The sequence below is a fragment of the Gossypium arboreum genome, chromosome 5, assembly GCF_025698485.1.
Source record: "Gossypium arboreum isolate Shixiya-1 chromosome 5, ASM2569848v2, whole genome shotgun sequence".
Classification (NCBI taxonomy): Eukaryota; Viridiplantae; Streptophyta; class Magnoliopsida; order Malvales; family Malvaceae; genus Gossypium; species Gossypium arboreum.
This window is the reverse complement of record NC_069074.1, coordinates 60106388-60124819: the sequence shown is the minus strand read 5'-3', so window position 1 is coordinate 60124819 and position 18432 is coordinate 60106388. Positions and strand designations below refer to the sequence as shown.

Here is an 18432-nt window from a genome sequence, read left to right as displayed (position 1 = left end):
GCTGCAAATACTTTTGAATTAAAACCTAACATTATTCAGATGATATAGCAGTTTGTTCAGTTTGATGGTTTGCAGAATGAAGATCCCAACGCTCACTTAGAAAATTTATTGGAATTTTGCGATACATTCAAAATCAATGGTGTTTCTGATGATGCCATTAATCTTCAGTTATTTCCTTTTTCATTGAGGAACAAAGCTAAACAGTGGTTGAACTCGTTATCACGAGGGTAAATTACTACTTGGGAACAAATGACCGAGAAAGTTTTACTAAAATAGTTTTTGCCGGCTAAAACGGCTAAATTACGTAATGATATCTCTTCTTTTGTGCAGATGGATTTAGAAACACTTTACGATGCATGGGAGAGATACAATGACTTACTGAGAAGGTGCCCTCACCATAGGTTACCGCTTTGGCTGTAAGTACAAACATTTCACAATGGTCTGAATCCCTCGACTAGACAAATGGTTGACGTAGGTGCTGGCGAAACCATCAACAATAGAACACCGAAAGATGCCTATGAGTTTATAGAGGAGATGTCACCGAATAACTATTAGTGGCAAGTTATGAGGACAAAGCCAACAAAAACATCCAGCGTTTATAAAATCGACTTAGTCACCATGCTCTCTAATCAGGTAGAACTTCTCAATAAAAAATTGATGGTTTACTTGGTTCTACGTAGGTAGACCAAGTAATGAGGTGTGACTTAAGTGTAGGAGGTGTGCATATAGAATATCAATCCTTCAATCCCACAACCGAAGAGGAATAAGTCAACTATATGGGTAACAATAACTTTAAATCTCAAAATAATCCATACAGTAATACTTATAATGCAGGTTGGAGGAACCACCCAAATTTTTTATAGGGCAGTCCAGGAAATCAAAGACCACAACATTTTCCGGGTTTTCAACAGCCACACTATCAACAGGAGAAGAAACCGAACCTTGAGGAGATGCTCTCAAAATTCATATCAGTGTCAGAAACCCGTTTCCAAAATACCGAGACAACACTTAAAAATCAACAAGCATCAATTCAATGACTCGAAACTCAGAAAAGCCAGCTTTCCAAACTAATCTCGGAAAGACCACCAGGAAATTTACTTAGTAATACCAAATCAAGAGAGCATGTCAAAGCAGTTACACTAAGGAGTGGGAAAGTGTTAGCGGAATCTGAAAAGAAGTTAGCACAAGAAGCCATGGAAAGCGAAAGGAGGGAAGAAAAACCCGAAAATAGTGACAAACTAGTGCTAGAGGAATATACACCACCGGTTCCATATCCAGGAAAATTAAAAAAGATCGCATTGATGCACAATTCGGTAAGTTTCTTGAACTTTTTAAGCAATTACATATCGACTTACCTTTTATTGAAGCTATCTCGCAGATGCCTACATACGCAAAATTTTTAAAGGAGCTTCTAACAAATAAAAAGAAGTTCGAGGACTTATCTACAGTAGAACTCAACGAGGAGTGCTCCGCCATACTCCAAAATAAGCTGCCAACCAAACTAAAAGATCCAGGAAGTTTTACTATCCCTTGCTTAATTGGTAATCTGAATATTGAAAAAGCACTAGCTGATTTAGGTGCTAGTATTAATTTGATGCCATATAAAATGTTCAAACAACTTGGTCTTGGGGAACCTAAACCCACTAGGATGAGTATTCAATTAGCTGATAAATCTGTTAAATATCCTAGGGGTATTATAGAAGACGTACTTGTAAAAGTAGATAAATTTATATTCCCTGTTGATTTTTTTGTACTTGACATGGATGAATATGTGGAAGTACCTTTAATTTTAGGGTGCCTATTCCTAACCACTGCTAGAGCTGTGATTGACATGGGTGACGGTAAATTGGTACTTAGAGTAGGTGACGAGGAGATGATCTTTAAAATTTACAATGCTATGAGATTCCCTAGGGAACAGATGATTCATGTTATTTCATTGACTCTATTGTTCATATTACTCAAGACTCTTTTCCGAAAATTGTAGAAAAGGAGACGACAGAACCGTATCCAGCTCAAGACGAGGAGATAGGTGAGGAACCTAATAACCCTCCGTCAAGACAAGTAGAATATGAGGGTATTAAGATAAACGATGAACTTAAGCAAAAACCCTCTATTGAGGAGCCTCCCAAACTGGAACATAAACAATTACCAAGCCATTTAGAATACGCATTCCTTGGAAATAATTCTACATTACCAGTTATTATTGCTTCTAATTTGCAACCCAAGGAGAAAGAGGAATTAATCCAAGTATTAAAAGAACATAAGAAGGCCATAGCATGGAAAATTTCTGACATTAAAGGAATCAATCCTTCTTTTTGCACCACAAAATTTTGATGGAAGATGAATACAAACCGTGTATGTAAGCTCAAAGACGTCTGAACCCCAACATGAAGAAAGTTGTAAAAGTCGAGGTAATTAAACTTCTAGATGCTGGAATTATTTATCTTATTTCTGACAGTTCTTGGGTAAGTTCAGTGCAGGTTGTCCCCAAGAAAGGAGGCATGACGGTTGTAACCAATGAGAAGAATGAATTAATCCCAACAAGAACGGTTACAGGGTGGAGAGTTTCCATAGACTACAGGAAACTGAATGACGCCACAAGAAAAGATCACTTCCCCTTGTCGTTCATTGACCAAATGTTAGAAAGATTATCTGGACACATGTGTTACTGCTTCCTAGACGGACTCTCTTATTGCTTCCAAATCCCAATAGCTCCTGAAGATCAAGAAAAGATGACATTAACTTGCCCATATGGTACGTTCACTTATCGTAGAATGTCTTTTGGATTATGTAATGCTCCTGCTACTTTTCAGTGCTGTATGATAGCCATATTCGACGAACTCGTGGAAGATATCATGGAAGTCTTCATGGATGATTTTTCGGTATTCGGTAACTCTTTCCATCTCTGCCTTAAAAATTTAAAACGAGTTTTAATAAGATGTGAGGAAACAAACCTTGTGCTTAACTGGGAGAAATGTCACTTCATGGTTCAAGAAGGTATTGTACTTGGGCATAAAATTTCTAGTAAAGGGATTGAGGTGGATAAATCTAAAATAGAAACAATCGAAAAATTACCACCCCTTAGTTTAGTTAAGGCTATTAGAAGCTTTTTAGGACATGCTAGTTTTTATAGAAGATTTATTAAGGACTTTTCTAAAATAGCTAAGCCTTTGACTAAATTGCTAGAAAAAAATATACCTTTTAACTTCGATCAGGAATGTTTAGAAGCATTTAATACTTTAAAGGATAAATTAATCGATACTCCAATCATAATTGCACCTGATTGGAACTTTCCATTTGAACTAATGGGTGATGCAAGTGATTTTGCAGTAGGTGCAGTATTCGGACAACGAAGAGACAAGCATTTTCAACCTATCTATTATGCTAGCTAAACCTTAACGGCTGCACAGGAAAACTATACTACTACGAAAAAAGAGTTGCTAGCTGTGGTTTTTGCATTTGATAAATTTATATCATATCTCATATTGTCTAAAGTTGTTGTTTACACTGACCATTCCCACCTTCGCTACGTTTTAACTAAAACCGATGCAAAACCTCGACTCATTCGATGGATTCTCTTATTGCAGGAATTCAACTTGGAAATTCAGGACAAGAAAGGAGCTGAAAATCTCGCGGCTGATCATCTGTCCAGGCTCGAGAAATCTAATACCATAGAACTAGATGACGGGGAAATAAATGATTCGTTCCCTGAAGAACAATTTTTCACTATATCTAACTCTGAGGTTCCTTAGTTTGCAGAAATCGCGAATTTTTTAGCTGCTAACATTATCCCAAAAGGGTTAACACACCAGCAAAAGAAGCAATTCTTTAATGATGCGAAAAACTACTTTTGGGACGATCCATTCCTGTTTCGTAGATGTGCAGATCAAGTCATCAGAAGATGCGTTACAGGATCAGAAATATCAAAAATATTGGAACATTGCCACTCAAGGCCAACCGGAGGACACTATAGTGGAACTGAGACTGCAGAAAAAATACTTGAATCAGGTTTTTATTGGCCTTCGTTATTCAAAAATGCTATCAGGTATATTACTTTATGTGACAAATGCCAACGAATAGGTAACATATCTAAATGTGATGAAATGCCTCAAAACTATATACTTTCTTCTGAAATATTTGACGTGTGGGGTATCGATTTCATGGGCCCATTCCCCATTTCATTTGGAAATAAATACATCATAGTAGCAGTTGACTACATGTCCAAATGGTAGAAGCTCAAGCTGTACCTAATAATGATGCTAGAGTGGTAGTACGTTTCCTTAAAAAATCTTTTTGAGATTCAGAACAGCTAGAGCAATTATCAGTGACAGGGGTACTCATTTTGTAATACCCAATTTGAAGAAACCCTTAAGAAATATGGAGTTCATCATAGAACAACCACCCCATACCATCCTCAAACTAATGGACAAGTTGAAGTAGCAAACCGAGAATTCAAACGGATCCTTGAAAAAACAGTAGAATCAAATAGAAAAGACTGGTCAACAAAAGTAGACGATGCCTTGTGGGCTTATAGAACAGCTTTTAAGACTCCTATAGGGACATCACCTTACAGACTTGTTTATGGAAAAAGTTGTCATCTACCATTCAAACTAGAGCATAAAGCTTTTTGGGCTATTAAATTTCTAAACCTTGATCCCGAACTTGCAGGAAAAAAATAGGTTGATGTAGCTGAACGAGTTAGATGAATGGCGAGCCAATGCATACGAAAATTCACGCCTATACAAGGAAGCAACAAAGCGGCTGTAACACCCCGTACCCGAGACCGTTTCCGGAGTCGAACACGAGGTGTTAACGGACTTAATTCATTTACTTACACAGTTCATTTCGAAATTTCCAGGCAAGCTGGCTAACTGCATCACAGTCACTTTAAAAATCATATCTCGAGTTCCAAAACTCGGAAACTGATTCTGTAAATTTTTCCTGAAACTAGACTCATATATCCATCTACAAATTTTTTTCTAGAATTTTTGGTCAGGCCAATTAGTACAGTTTATTAGTTAAAGTCTCCCCTATTTTAGGGTTTGACTACTCTGACCTTCATGCATTACGACTTAGATATCTCCCTGTACAAAGCTTCAATACTTATACCGTTTGTTTCTAATGAAACTAGACTCAAAAAGGAATCTTTACATAAAAGGAATGACTTCTAATTTTCTCTGGTTAATTTGTGGTGAATTTCCAAAATCAGAACAGGGGATCCAGAAAAAGCTCTGGCCCTATTTCACGAAAACTTAAACATCTCATAAAATACGGCTCATATGGTCATTTCGTTTCTTTCATATGAAAATAGACTCATCAAGATTCGATTACATAATTTATTCACTATTTAATTCCATTCCTACTATTTTTAGTGATTTTTCAAATTCACATCACTGCTGCTGTCAGCATCTATTCTAAGGTAAATTTTACCTATTTCATAATTTTCCATGAATCAATTAGTAAATTGACATACATCATTTTCAAGTATAATCACGATTAGCCATGTCGATGCGTAGCACCAATAGGACCATGATTGGCCATTCCAATGGCTAATCATTACCAACATTCCACACCACTTAATAACCATATCATAAGACCATATATACAAAATGACCATAATGTTATACTCAAAATATACAAGCCATTTTCGCATGGCTATACGAATATACATTACCAAAAGATACTTAATTAACAACAAAGGTCAGCCCTATACATGCCATTATCAAAATTCAACTAAAAGAGTACCAAAGGGCTTAGATAGTGTGGACGACTTTGACTTTGACACTCCGAGTCCGATAGGTGACGAACAAAATCTATAAAAGAGAATTAAAGCAATGAATAAGCATTTTGATGCTTAGTAAGTTTTAAGTAATGAAATTATTTACAACTAAGGTATAGCATTCGTATGACTAAATGAACAATTGCATATCGCATATTCCCAAAATCATGTTTACTTCACGCTTCAACCATTATATTCATACACTCGTGATCAAACCTGACTAAAGGCCTGAAGCTTGTTAATCAATTGAGCGAATACTATTTAAAAGAAATCAACCTTTCCAATGCATATATGAAACATATCTTATCGTTTGGATTTATGAGCGTATTAATTGAAGTTATTACAGCAAGATCGCTCATTTCCAAACCCAAGTACCTTGAGTTTAGCGGATATAACAACTCGCACAAATGCCTTCGGGACTTAGCCGGATATAATCACTAGCAAAATGCCTTCGGGACTTAGCCGGATATAGTAACTCGCACAAATGCCTTCGGGACTTAGCCCGGATATAATCACTAGCACAAATGCCTTCGGGACTTAGCCCGGATATAGTAACTAGCACAAATGCCTTCGGATCTTAGTCCGGTTATCATCCGAATAATCATGCACATATATCAATAAATCATAACACATTTATATTTCATTTTCATTACTAGAACTCAAACACAAGACACTTATCAACCTTTACCATTTTCGGCTCAATAGCCACATACAAAGAGCATGATTTTGATTGGCTTTGTAACATGATCTCTATACACATTCAGCTACCAGTCATAAGTATAACTAATTACCTCGATATATAATTCAAGTAGAATCATTATATCACTGTTTATTTGTTATGCTTATATGTCATGACGTAATCAAATCATAAACTAAGTTCCATTACTCAAAGACTTACCTCGGATGTTGTCGAACGACTTCAACGGCTATTCGATTACTTTTTCCTTTCCCTTATTAGATCTAGATCCTCTTTGCTCTTGAGCTTAATTTAAAACAATTGAATTCATTTAATTTCAAATCAAATAGGCGATTTAATATAATACACGTATATTATAAGGTTGAGGTACATATGACTTAATGGTTAACTATCAAACACCATACGCATATATATGTATATATATATATTCTCTAGTCATGCACAACCCAACATCTTACTTAGGCATTAACAACTTTATAGATATATGCATATCTATGTTAAGGCCGAATATATATAATTTAACACATTCTACAAATATGGTTATTTATAATGACTAAACACCATTTTATCTCAAGTTATACTTATAAGCACATCCATCCAAATACATTCGTACTTAAACATCATTCCGACCTAACACTCATATTACATCTATAAAACTACAAGCCGAATATACCTATACTTACATCTCTTAAACATCAACCCTCAATTTCTTTGACAAAGCACATTTTCGAAAATGATAAGGCAATATAACAGCCTTTAATCCAACTTATAATTCATACATATCACATTCTAAGCATTCACTCTATTCTATCACTTAAAGTACAAACATTACTCAATAACTTCCTAGTTCAAATTCGGCAATTACACCAATTCACTAGATGATTTATTATTATTGTTGTTCATTTATTCAAACTACTTAAAATTACATTAAACTATCACAATTAAAAACCATTTGTAACTTATTCATTAAACATGAAAACAACCATATATCTCTTCCATTTTCTACCATGGCCGAATGCTCAAGACACCACACCATTCCAAATTGGTCATGGGTTGAGCAAAGAACTTAATGACTAACTCAAAAATGTTAAAAATCCAAGAATCATCATTGAACTTACCTTCATTTAGCTAACCACCATAGCCGAATTTCTCAAAGCTTTTTCTCTTCTAGTTACGGCAATGAGGAGCAAAGATGGAGAAACTTTGGTTTCTCCTCCCACAATTCAACATTTTTTTATTATCCATATTTTTATTTTTAACATAAAATATTAACATAAAATAATTATAATATGTTTTAGTCCATAACATGGCCGGCCACCATCTAGAATTTGGCTAACTTGACATGCAAGTACAAGCATTTTCTAACATGCATTAATAGGCCACTTTAACATTTGCCTAGCACATTTCTAAATTTTCTCACACAAGTCCTATTTAATAAATTTACGCACCATATACACATAATTTAAGCATGAATTTTTCACACATGCATATTCATATATAATGAGCATCAAACATGATCAGTAAATTATTTTTATGACTTGGTTTCGTGGTCCTGAAACCACTTTCTGACTAGGGTCAATTTAGGGCTGTCACAACTCTCCCCCACTTTAAGAAATTTTCGTCCCCGAAAATCTTACCGGTAAATAGGTTTGGGTATCGTTATTTCATAGAGTTCTCGGTTTCCCAAGTAGCTTCTTCGATCCCGTGTTTAAGCCATAACACCTTTACTAACGGAACCCTTTTGTTTCGCAACTCTTTCACTTCACGAGCTAGGATACGGATCGGTTCTTCTTCATAACTCATATCGGATTGAATTTCAACCTCGGAGGGATTAATTATGTGCGAAGGATCAGATCTGTAACGTCGAGCATCGAAACATGAAAAACGTTGTGAATCTTTTCGAGATCAGGGGGTAAAATCAATCTATATGCCACTGGACCAACTCGTTCGGATATTTCATACGGCCCTATGAACCTCGGACTTAGTTTGCCCTTACGGCCAAATCTAAGTATCTTTTTCCAAGGTGAAACTTTAAGAAACACTTTGTCTCCCACCTGATACTCAATATCTCTTCGTTTTAAATCCGCATACGACTTCTGATGATCTGATGCTGCCTTGAGACTTTCACGAATTATTTTACTTTCGCTTCAAAGATCTTTAATCAAATCAACTCCGAAAATTTTACTTTCACCGAGCTCGGTCCAAAACAATGGTGTACGGCATTTACGACCGTACAAAGCCTCGTAAGGTGCCATCTTAATACTTGATTGAAAACTATTGTTGTGCGAATTCAATCAAAGGTAAATACTGCTTCCCACGAACCACCAAACTCAAGGATGCAACATCTCAACATATCCTCGAGTATCCGAATTATTCGTTTGGATTGACCATCGATTCGAGGATGAAAAGCGGTGCTAAATGCAACTTGGTACCCAAAGCTTCTTGCAATTTCTTCCAAAATTGCGAGGTGAACCTCGGATCTCTATCCGACACAATAGAAATAGGTACCCTGTGACAGCCCAAAATTGACCCTAGTCGGGAAGTGGTTTCGGGACCGCTAAACCGAGTCACCGAAATGTTTGAACGTAATATTTATTGTCTAGAATATGTATTTATGAATGTGTGAAAATTTCAAGCTTCGATTTAGTCGATTGCATGTGAATTCAGTTATTAGGACTTGTGTGACACTTTTGAAATGTGATAGGCTAATCTATAAGGACCTAATAGTGCATATAATCAAAAGGGGGGACTTGCATGTCAAATTTCCCCCCCTAATAGCTAGTGGCCGGCCATTACAAGGGATTATGGGTAAAAACATGTCATAAAACATGTTGGGACAATGGTGTATGTAAGAAAAAATAAAATAATGAGCATGGGAATTTAATAATGAAAAGGAACAAAAAAAGAGAATGGTGAGTGTCCCCCCTTGCCGTGAGTTGAAGAAAGAGAAGAAAAAATTTGTTGTTCATCTTTTTTTCATTTCTTTGAGCTGAAATTCTAAGGAAGAAGGAAGGGTTCTTGCTTCATGCTTGGTTTGGAAGAGGATTAGGAGGAGGTTTGGCCATACTTGTGTCTAGATTAAGGTATGTTTAAGGTTGTGCCATGAGATTCATGCATGTTCTTAGTTGCTAGCTTGAGTTCTAATTAGTCCATGGTTCAAAACTTTGCTATTTCATGGGGATGATATTCGCCAAGGTAGATTTTGTGTTAATGTCATTGCATGCTAAATATGAAGCTTGTTAATGATACATGTGATGGTGGATTGATGATTCTTGGATTTTCTTTTAGCATTTTGAGTAAGACATTAAGTTTTGGAATTGATGGAATGGAGAGTATGCTTAAGTTGTGTTATGAACAACTATGTGTTAAATCGAGGTTTGCTAAGCTAGCTATTAAGGTGAAGTGCAATGTTAGTGATTGATTAATAGTGTATATACATGTATGCATATTCGCCATCACATTAAGAGCATAGGTGATGATGAGTCTATGCTTTGTACATTCGCCATATATATATATATGCATGTGTGATTGGATTATTGATAGTAGGGCTATAGCTTATGGTTATGAGCCGAATAGCTAAGAGCATGAGGTAGCAAGATAAAAATTTTTACCATGCCATTCCGTATGTCATAAAATCATTAAATTGTGAATATCAATAGGTGTAGCAAAGCGGTTGAATGAGTTAATTTATTTGTTTAAGCTCAAGATCCTAAAGGAGAGGCGTCCAACAAGGGAAATCAAGGTCATCGAGTAGTGACTTGGAATTATTTTACACCACACAAGGTAGGTCACTAAGCATATATTTTGTATTGACTTAAATAGACATAATGTCTAAGTAATTATGCCGAAAGGAATGATAAATTTATATACATGTATGTATGTGGTGATGAAAGTATTGAATGAAAAGAAAAGAGGTGAGATGTATTGAGTTGTTGATTTCGCACTAAGTGTGCGGGTATAAACATTTGTGATCATGAGAATGGCACTAAGTGTGCGGGTTTAAAATTTGTACAGCACTAAGTGTGCGAGTTTGATCATATAGCACTAAGTGTGCGAGTTGATTATATAGCACTAAGTGTGCGGACTCACTATATGCTTTTGAATCACTATTGACACCGAGTGTGCGACATTATTGAGTCAATCACGGACAGCGGATCGGGTAAGTACCTTGAGTTCATGGCTAATAGGCGCTATGTTTATATTTGGAGTTGAGCTTGGTAAGTTTCAACCTATGTGACAATTTAAATTGAAGTCACGTACATAAGAATTATCGTGGAATAAGTGAAAAGTCATGTAGATGTATGAATGTAACGAAAACAAAATGGTGTATAAAATGCTTCAAATATCCTATTGATTAGTATATGGAATGTGAATGTGTAAATTGGCATGAGATTGAATCGAAGGTCTAAGGAACTATGGTATAGTTCGGTTTGAATGGAGTAATTAGCCTCGCTCCATTTTGTTTCCTCTTGCGATAATGTTATTAATGGTTGGTAGTGCATTGCTTATGACTTCTTGAGTTATATACTCATTCGGTGTTTGCTTGTCACCTATTTTAGGTTTCTTGGACTCGACTTTTTGCGTATTCGGGACCGTCATCAAGTCATCACACCGCTAACAACTTTTGGTATTTTCTTCGTAGTTGGTCTAGGAGTACATTTCGGTATGTATAGGCTGTTATGCTTTGTTGAAATTTGGTATGTAAACTTTTAGCCATGCAAAAATGGCGTAAATGTTCGGTTGGAATTGGTTTTGTGATGTTTGGACACAAATCATGGTTATAATTTGGGACATGCATGTTGAATTATTAGTTAAATCAAGGAAAAGTCATGAAATAGGCATAGTTTGTTTTAGTAATAGATGCTGACAGCAGCAGTGGTGTGGATGTGAAAAATCACTAAAATAGCAAGAGTGGAATTAAATAGTGAATAAATTATTTAAATTATTCTTGATGAATCTACTTTCATATGGAAGAAACGAAACCGTCATATGAGTTATATATTGAGAGATATTTAAGTATTCGTGAAATAGGGCCAGAACGGTTCCTAGATTCCCTGTTCCGACTTTGGAAATTCATTATAAATTAACTGGAGATAATTAGGAGTCATACCATATATGTATAGATTCCTCTTTGAGTATAGTTTCTATAGAAATAAACGGCATCAGTATTGAAGCCCTGCACAGGGAGATATTCAAGTTGTAACGCACGAAGGTCAGTGTAGTTGACCCCTGTAACATGGGAGACTTTAACTAATAAACTGTACTAACTGGCTCGACCAAAAATTCTAGAAAACAATTTGTAGATGAACATATGAGTCTAGTTTCAGGGAAAAATTACGAAACTGATTTTTGAGTTTTGAAACTCCAGATATGATTTTTAAGGCGACAGTGATACGAAGAACCACTTGTCTGGAAATTTTTTATGGATTTGTGAAAACAATTAAGTTAAGTCTGTGCACCTTGTATTCGACTCGAATTGGACTCGAGTGCGGGTGTTACAATTTTATTGGTATCGAGCTATGGTTTAGTCGGTTCTAAGACTACCATAGCACGTATGAGTCTAGCTATACATGCCTTAATGTTAATGTTTAAATGTGTGATGACTTGACGGTTAAAATTTTTGTTTTGATTAGTAAATGGATCCCTGTAGAGAGAACCTTGGCGGATGACGTTGAAAGTGTAGTGGCTGCTCTGCACAAGGGACGCCGCTGTTGAACCTCGGTCATCTGCGAATAATCAAGGTGAGGGGCTAAACAAGCCTTCTTTACCATGATGAATGAGTGGGTCGCGAATATGCCCGAACCAATCCGGCTGTCCAACAATTCCGAATTTGAATAATCCACCCCAAGAGCCCGTAATGCCATCGATTCCATCGACCTGTAAGGTTGAGTAAGCCACCGTAGACTTGATTAGGAAGCGGCGGTGAGGAGTTCAGGCCATAGTTACCGATGATGCGGGAAGGGTAGAGTTCGGCTTGATAACACCATTCGGTGTTTGATGAACTATCATGCACACCGATGAATGTCTAAAGTGTGCTATATCCTTGTTACGGGACTCGACCTACTATTGGTGGAGGACCTTGATTTCCATAGTCCCAAACGAACGAGTTACTTGGGATTTCTTTCAAACGAATTTGAAAGAAGTATATTAGTCAATGGTTCATCGATCAAAAATGTAAGGAATTCTTGGAACTCAAGCAAGGCCGTATGACAGTATCTGAATATGAACATGAGTTCATAAGACTCAGTCGGTATGCTCGGGAGTGTGTGGCCGATGAGGTTGCTATGTGCAAAAGATTTGAAGAAGGATTGAATGAAGATTTAAAGCTACTAGTGGGTATTTTGGAGATAAAGGAGTTCGTAACACTAGTCGAACTAGCCTACAAGGCGGAAGAACTTGGAAAGGAGAAGAAGAAGGCTGAATTTGAAGCTAGAGACTATCGCAAAAGATCGACGGGTAAAGCTCCATTCTCGGCTGTAAAGAAGTTCAGGGAGGACACTAATAAATCGAGGACGACTGCAGGAATTTCCATTAGAGCACGACCATCGACGGACTACCGAGCTACTTCGGTAGCTAGTGTGGGCAATAACCATCAAGAGAAACCTGAATGCCCCCAATGTGGGAGAAGACACATAGGTGAATGTTGGGGTAAGTCTACCAACAGGCTCATTATGAGATGCGGTTCAAGGACCACTTCATTAGAGATTGCACGAGCTTGATGAGAAGAATAGGATGCAAGGTGCAAGACCTAGTGGAATGATGACTAGAGGTAGACCACCGAGAATTTCGGGAGGTAGGGGTGGTAGTCGAGAGGGGCCTCGATACGGTGTTGGTCCGAGACACATACTCCTGCTAGAGCATACACCATTCGCGTACGAGAGGAGGCATCCTCCCCTGATGTTATCACTGGTACTTTCACTCTCTTTGATACTAGTGTGATTGCGTTGATTGACCCTGGCTCTACTCATTCATATGTATGTGAAACCTTAGCATCCAGTAAGACTCTACCTGTTGAGTCAACTGAATTCGTAATTCGAGTGTCAAATCCCTTGGGTTAATATGCGCTTGTTGACAAAGTGTGTAATAGATGCCCTCTAATGATCCGAGAATCCCGTTTTCCGGCTGATTTGATGCTTTTACCATTTGATGAATTTGATGTTATTCTTGGTATGGACTGGTTGACTGTATATGACGCAGTGGTGAGTTGCAAAAGAGAAACCATTGATTTAAGGTGCGCAAATAACGAGATAATCTGAGTTGAGTCTACGGACTTAAAGGGGTTGCCAGCTGTAATATCATCAATGTTGACTCAGAAATATGTAAGAAAGGGGTACGAAGCATACCTTGCGTATGTACTTGATGACAAAGAGTTAGAAAAGAAACTCGAATCTGTGTCGGTGGTTTGTGAATACCCGGATGTTTTCCCAAGAATTACCGAAGTTTACCACTGTTCGGAAGTAGAGTTTGGTATTGAGCTTGTACAGGACTACACCAATTTCGATAGCTCCGTGATCGTATGGCACCAACCGAGTTGAAGTAGTTGAAAGCTTCGGTTGCAAGAGTTGACGGATAGAGGTTTCGCTCGACCAAGTTTTTCACCTTGGGGTGCACCTGTGTTGTTTGTGAAAAAGAAGGACGGAACCATGAGGTTGTGCATCGACTATCGTCAGCTTAATAAAGTGACAATAAAGAACAAATATCTATTACCGCATATCGATGATTTGTTCGATCTACTGAAGGGAGCCTCAGTGTTCTCAAAAATAGATTTGAGATCGGGCTATTATCGATTCTTGAATTCGAGATTCGGACATACCCAAAACTGCCTTCAGAACGAGATATGGTCACTACGAGTTCTTAGTGATGCCGTTTGGGCTCACTAATGCCCTTGCGGTATTTATGGATTTGATGAATCGGATCTTCAGACCATATTTGGATCGATTCGTAGTTGTGTTCATTGACGACATCTTGGTCTATTCAAGAGATGAGACCGAACATGTGGAGCACACGAGATTAGTGTTGCAAATTTTATGGGATAAGCGGTTATATGCTAAGTTCAAAGAAGTGTGAGTTACGGTTAAGAAAGGTTAGCTTCTTGGGTCATGTGGTATCTGCGATCGGTATTCGAGTCGACAGAGCAAAATTTCAGCCATACTTAACTGGAAGCCTCAGAAATATTACTAAGGTTCGAGCTTTTGGGACTTGCTTACTACCGACGGTTTGTGAAAGGTTTCTCGATGATAGCCACACCCATGACGAAGCTACTTCAAAAGATGTTAAGTTCGAATGGACGGAAAAATGTCGAAAAGTTTTAATCAATGAAAACTTATTTGACTGGAGCTCAATTTTAGTGCAACTGAATCGGGCAAAGAGTTTGTCATCTATAGTGACGCCTCCCTACTTGGGTTGGGTTGCGTATTGATGCAAGAAGGTCGAGTTGTGGCCTATGCGTCGAGACAATTAAAGCCACATGAGAAAAATTATCCGACCCATGATCTCGAACTAGCTGCCATCGTATTCGCTTTGAAAATATGGCGACAGTCCCTATTTGGGGAGAAGTGCCATGTGTATTCGGATCACAAAAGTCTCAAATATTTGATGACTCAAAGAGACTTGAATCTGTGACAAAGACGTTGGCTCGAGTTGTTGAAAGATTATGAGCTTGTCATTGACTATCACCCGGGAAAGGCTAATATGGTTGCGGATGCCTTAAGTCGTAAATCACTATTTACCTTGCGAGCGATGAATGTACACTTGTCTGTTCTATCCGACAATGTACTAGTGGCGGAATTAAAGGCCAAACCCTTGTTGATTCGTCAAATTCATGAAGCTCAGAAAGTCGATGATGAATTGGTTACAAAACGGGCTGAATGTGTTCTGAATGTGGAATTAGAGTTTCAAGTTGATAATGACGATTGTTTGAGGTTTAGAAATCGTTTGTGTGTTCCAAGAAATTCAGAACTCATTTCGATGATTCTGAACGAAGCTCATTGTAGCCGAATGTCAATTCACCCGGGGAGTACGAAGATGTACAACGATTGAAACGTCGGTTTTGGTGGCATGGTATGAAACGAGACATCTCCGACTTTGTTTCGAGATGTTTAATATGTCAACAAGTGAAAGCGAAACATCAAGTGCCTTCAGGATTACTTCAGCCGATCAAGATACCTGAGTGGAAATGGGATCGAGTCATAATGGACTTTGTGTCCGGACTGCCATTGTCCGCAAGTAAGAAGGATGCGATTTGGGTTGTTGTTGATAGACTGACTAAGTCGGCTCACTTTATCCCGTCGTGCAGATTTTCATTAGATAAACTAGCTGAATTATACGTTTCTCGTTGTGAGATTACAGAGTACCGATTTTTGTTGTGTCGGATAGAGATCCGAGATTCACCTCGCGATTTTGGAAGAAATTGCAAGAAGCTTTGGGTACCAAGTTGCATTTCAAAGACCGCCTTTCACCCCTAAATCGATGGTCAATCCGAGCGGATAATTCAGATACTTGAGGATATGTTGAGATGTTGCATCCTCGAGTTCGATGGTTCATGGGAGCAGTACTTACCTTTGATTGAATTCACTTACAACAATAGTTTTCAATCAAGTATTAAGATGGCACCTTACGAGGCTTTGTACGATCGTAAATGCCGTACACCATTGTTTTGGACCGAGCTCGGTGAAAGTAAAATTTTGAGTTGATTTGATTAAAGATGCTTTGAGCAAAGTAAAGGTAATCCGTGAAAGTCCGAAGGCGGCCACGGATCGTCGTAAATCGTCGCGGATCTCAAACGAAAAGACATTGAGTATCGTGGAGACAAAGTGTTTCTTAAACTTTCACCTTGGAAAAAGATACTCGATTTGGTAGTAAGGCAAATTGAGTCCGAGGTTCATCGGGCCATATGAGATATCCGAACGAGTCGGTCGATTCGCGATCGTTTGATTTTGCCCCGAACTTGAAAAGATTCACAACGTCTTCCATGTTTCGATGCTTGACGTTATAGATCTGATCCGTCACACGTAATTAGTCCATCGAGGTTGAAATTCAAGCCGATATGAGTTATGAAGAAGAACCGATTCGTATCGTAGCTCGTGAAGTGAAGGAGTTCTGAAACAAAAGGGTTCCGTTAGTAAAAGTGTTATGGCTCAAACACGGGATGGAAGAAGCTACTTGGGAACCCGAGAATTCTATAAAAGAGCGATACCCAAACCTATTTACCGGTAAGATTTTCGGGACGAAAATTTCTTAAGTGGGGAGAGTTGTGACATTTCAAAATTGACCCTAGTCGGGAAGTGGTTTCGGGACCGCTAAACCGAGTCACCAAATGTTTGAACGTAATATTTATTGTCTAGAATATGTATTTATGAATGTGTGAAAATTTCAAGCTTCAATTTAGTCGATTGCATGTGAATTCATTATTAGGACTTGTGTGACACTTTTGAAATGTGATAGGCTAATCTATAAGGACCTAATAGTGCATGTAATCAAAAGGGGACTTGCATGTCAAATTTCCCCCTAATAGCTAGTGGCCGCCATGACAAGGATTATGGGTAAAAACATGTCATAAAACATGTTGGGACAATGGTGTATGTAAGAAAAAAATAAAATAATGAGCATGGGAATTTAATAATGAAAAGGGAACAAAAAAAAAGAGAATGGTGAGTGTCCCCCCCCTTTGCCGTGAGTTGAAGAAAAGAGAAGAAAAAAATTTGTTGTTCATCTTTTTTTTTCATTTCTTTGAGCTGAAATTCTAAGGAAGAAGGAAGGGGTTCTTGCTTCATGCTTGGTTTGGAAGAGGATTAAGAGGTGGTTTGGCCATACTTGTGTCTAGATTAAGGTATGTTTGAGGTTGTGCCATGAGATTCATGCATGTTCTTAGTTGCTAGCTTGAGTTTTAATTAGTCCATGGTTCAAAACTTTGCTATATCATGGGGATGATATTCGGCCAAGGTAGATTTTGTGTTAATGTCATTGCATGCTAAATATGAAGCTTGTTAATGATACATGTGATGGTGGATTGATGACTCTTGGATTTTCTTTTTAGCATTTTTGAGTAAGACATTAAGTTTTGGAATTGATGGAATGGAGAGTATGCTTAAGTTGTGTTATGAACAACTATGTGTTAAATCGAGGTTTGCTAAGCTAGCTATTAAGGTGAAGTGCAATGTTAGTGATTGATTAATAGTGTATATCATGTATGCATATTCGGCCATCACATTAAGAGCATAGGTGATGATGAGTCTATGCTTTGTACATTCGGCCATATATATATATATATGCATGTGTGATTGGATTATTGATAGTAGGGCTATAGCATATGGTTATGAGCCGAATAGCTAAGAGCATGAGGTAGCAAGATAAAAATTTTTACCATGCCATTCCGTATGTCATAAAATCATTAAATTGTGAATATCAATAGGTGTAGCAAAGCGGTTGAATGAGTTAATTTATTTGTTTAAGCTCAAGATCCTAAAGGAGAGGCGTCCAACAACGGGAAATCGAAGGTCATCGAGTAGCCGACTTGGAATTATTTTACACCACACAAGGTAGGTCACTAAGCATATATTTTGTATTGATTTAAATAGATATAATGTCTATGTAATTATGCCGAAAGGAATGATAAATTTATATACATGTATGTATGTGGTGATGAATGTATTGAATGAAAAGAAAAGAGGTGAGATGTATTGAGTTGTTGATTTCGGCACTAAGTGTGCGGGTATAAACATTTGTGATCATGAGAATGGCACTAAGTGTGCGGGTTTAAAATTTGTACAGCACTAAGTGTGCGAGTTTGATCATATAGCACTAAGTGTGCGAGTTGATTATATAGCACTAAGTGTGCGGACTCACTATATGCTTTTGAATCACTATTGACACCGAGTGTGCGACATTATTGAGTCGATCACGGACAACGGATCGGGTAAGTACCTTGAGTTCATGGCTAATAGGCGCTATGTTTATA

General features: G+C 37.7%; 1 non-coding gene across 1 annotated transcript; it reads right to left on the bottom strand.

The window, feature by feature from the left end:
* Positions 1-297: 297 nt before the first annotated feature.
* On the bottom strand, positions 298-404 carry LOC128293459 (small nucleolar RNA R71). Its single transcript, XR_008283641.1, has one exon. It is a non-coding gene; the product is annotated as a small nucleolar RNA R71 (small nucleolar RNA).
* Positions 405-18432: the final 18028 nt, after the last annotated feature.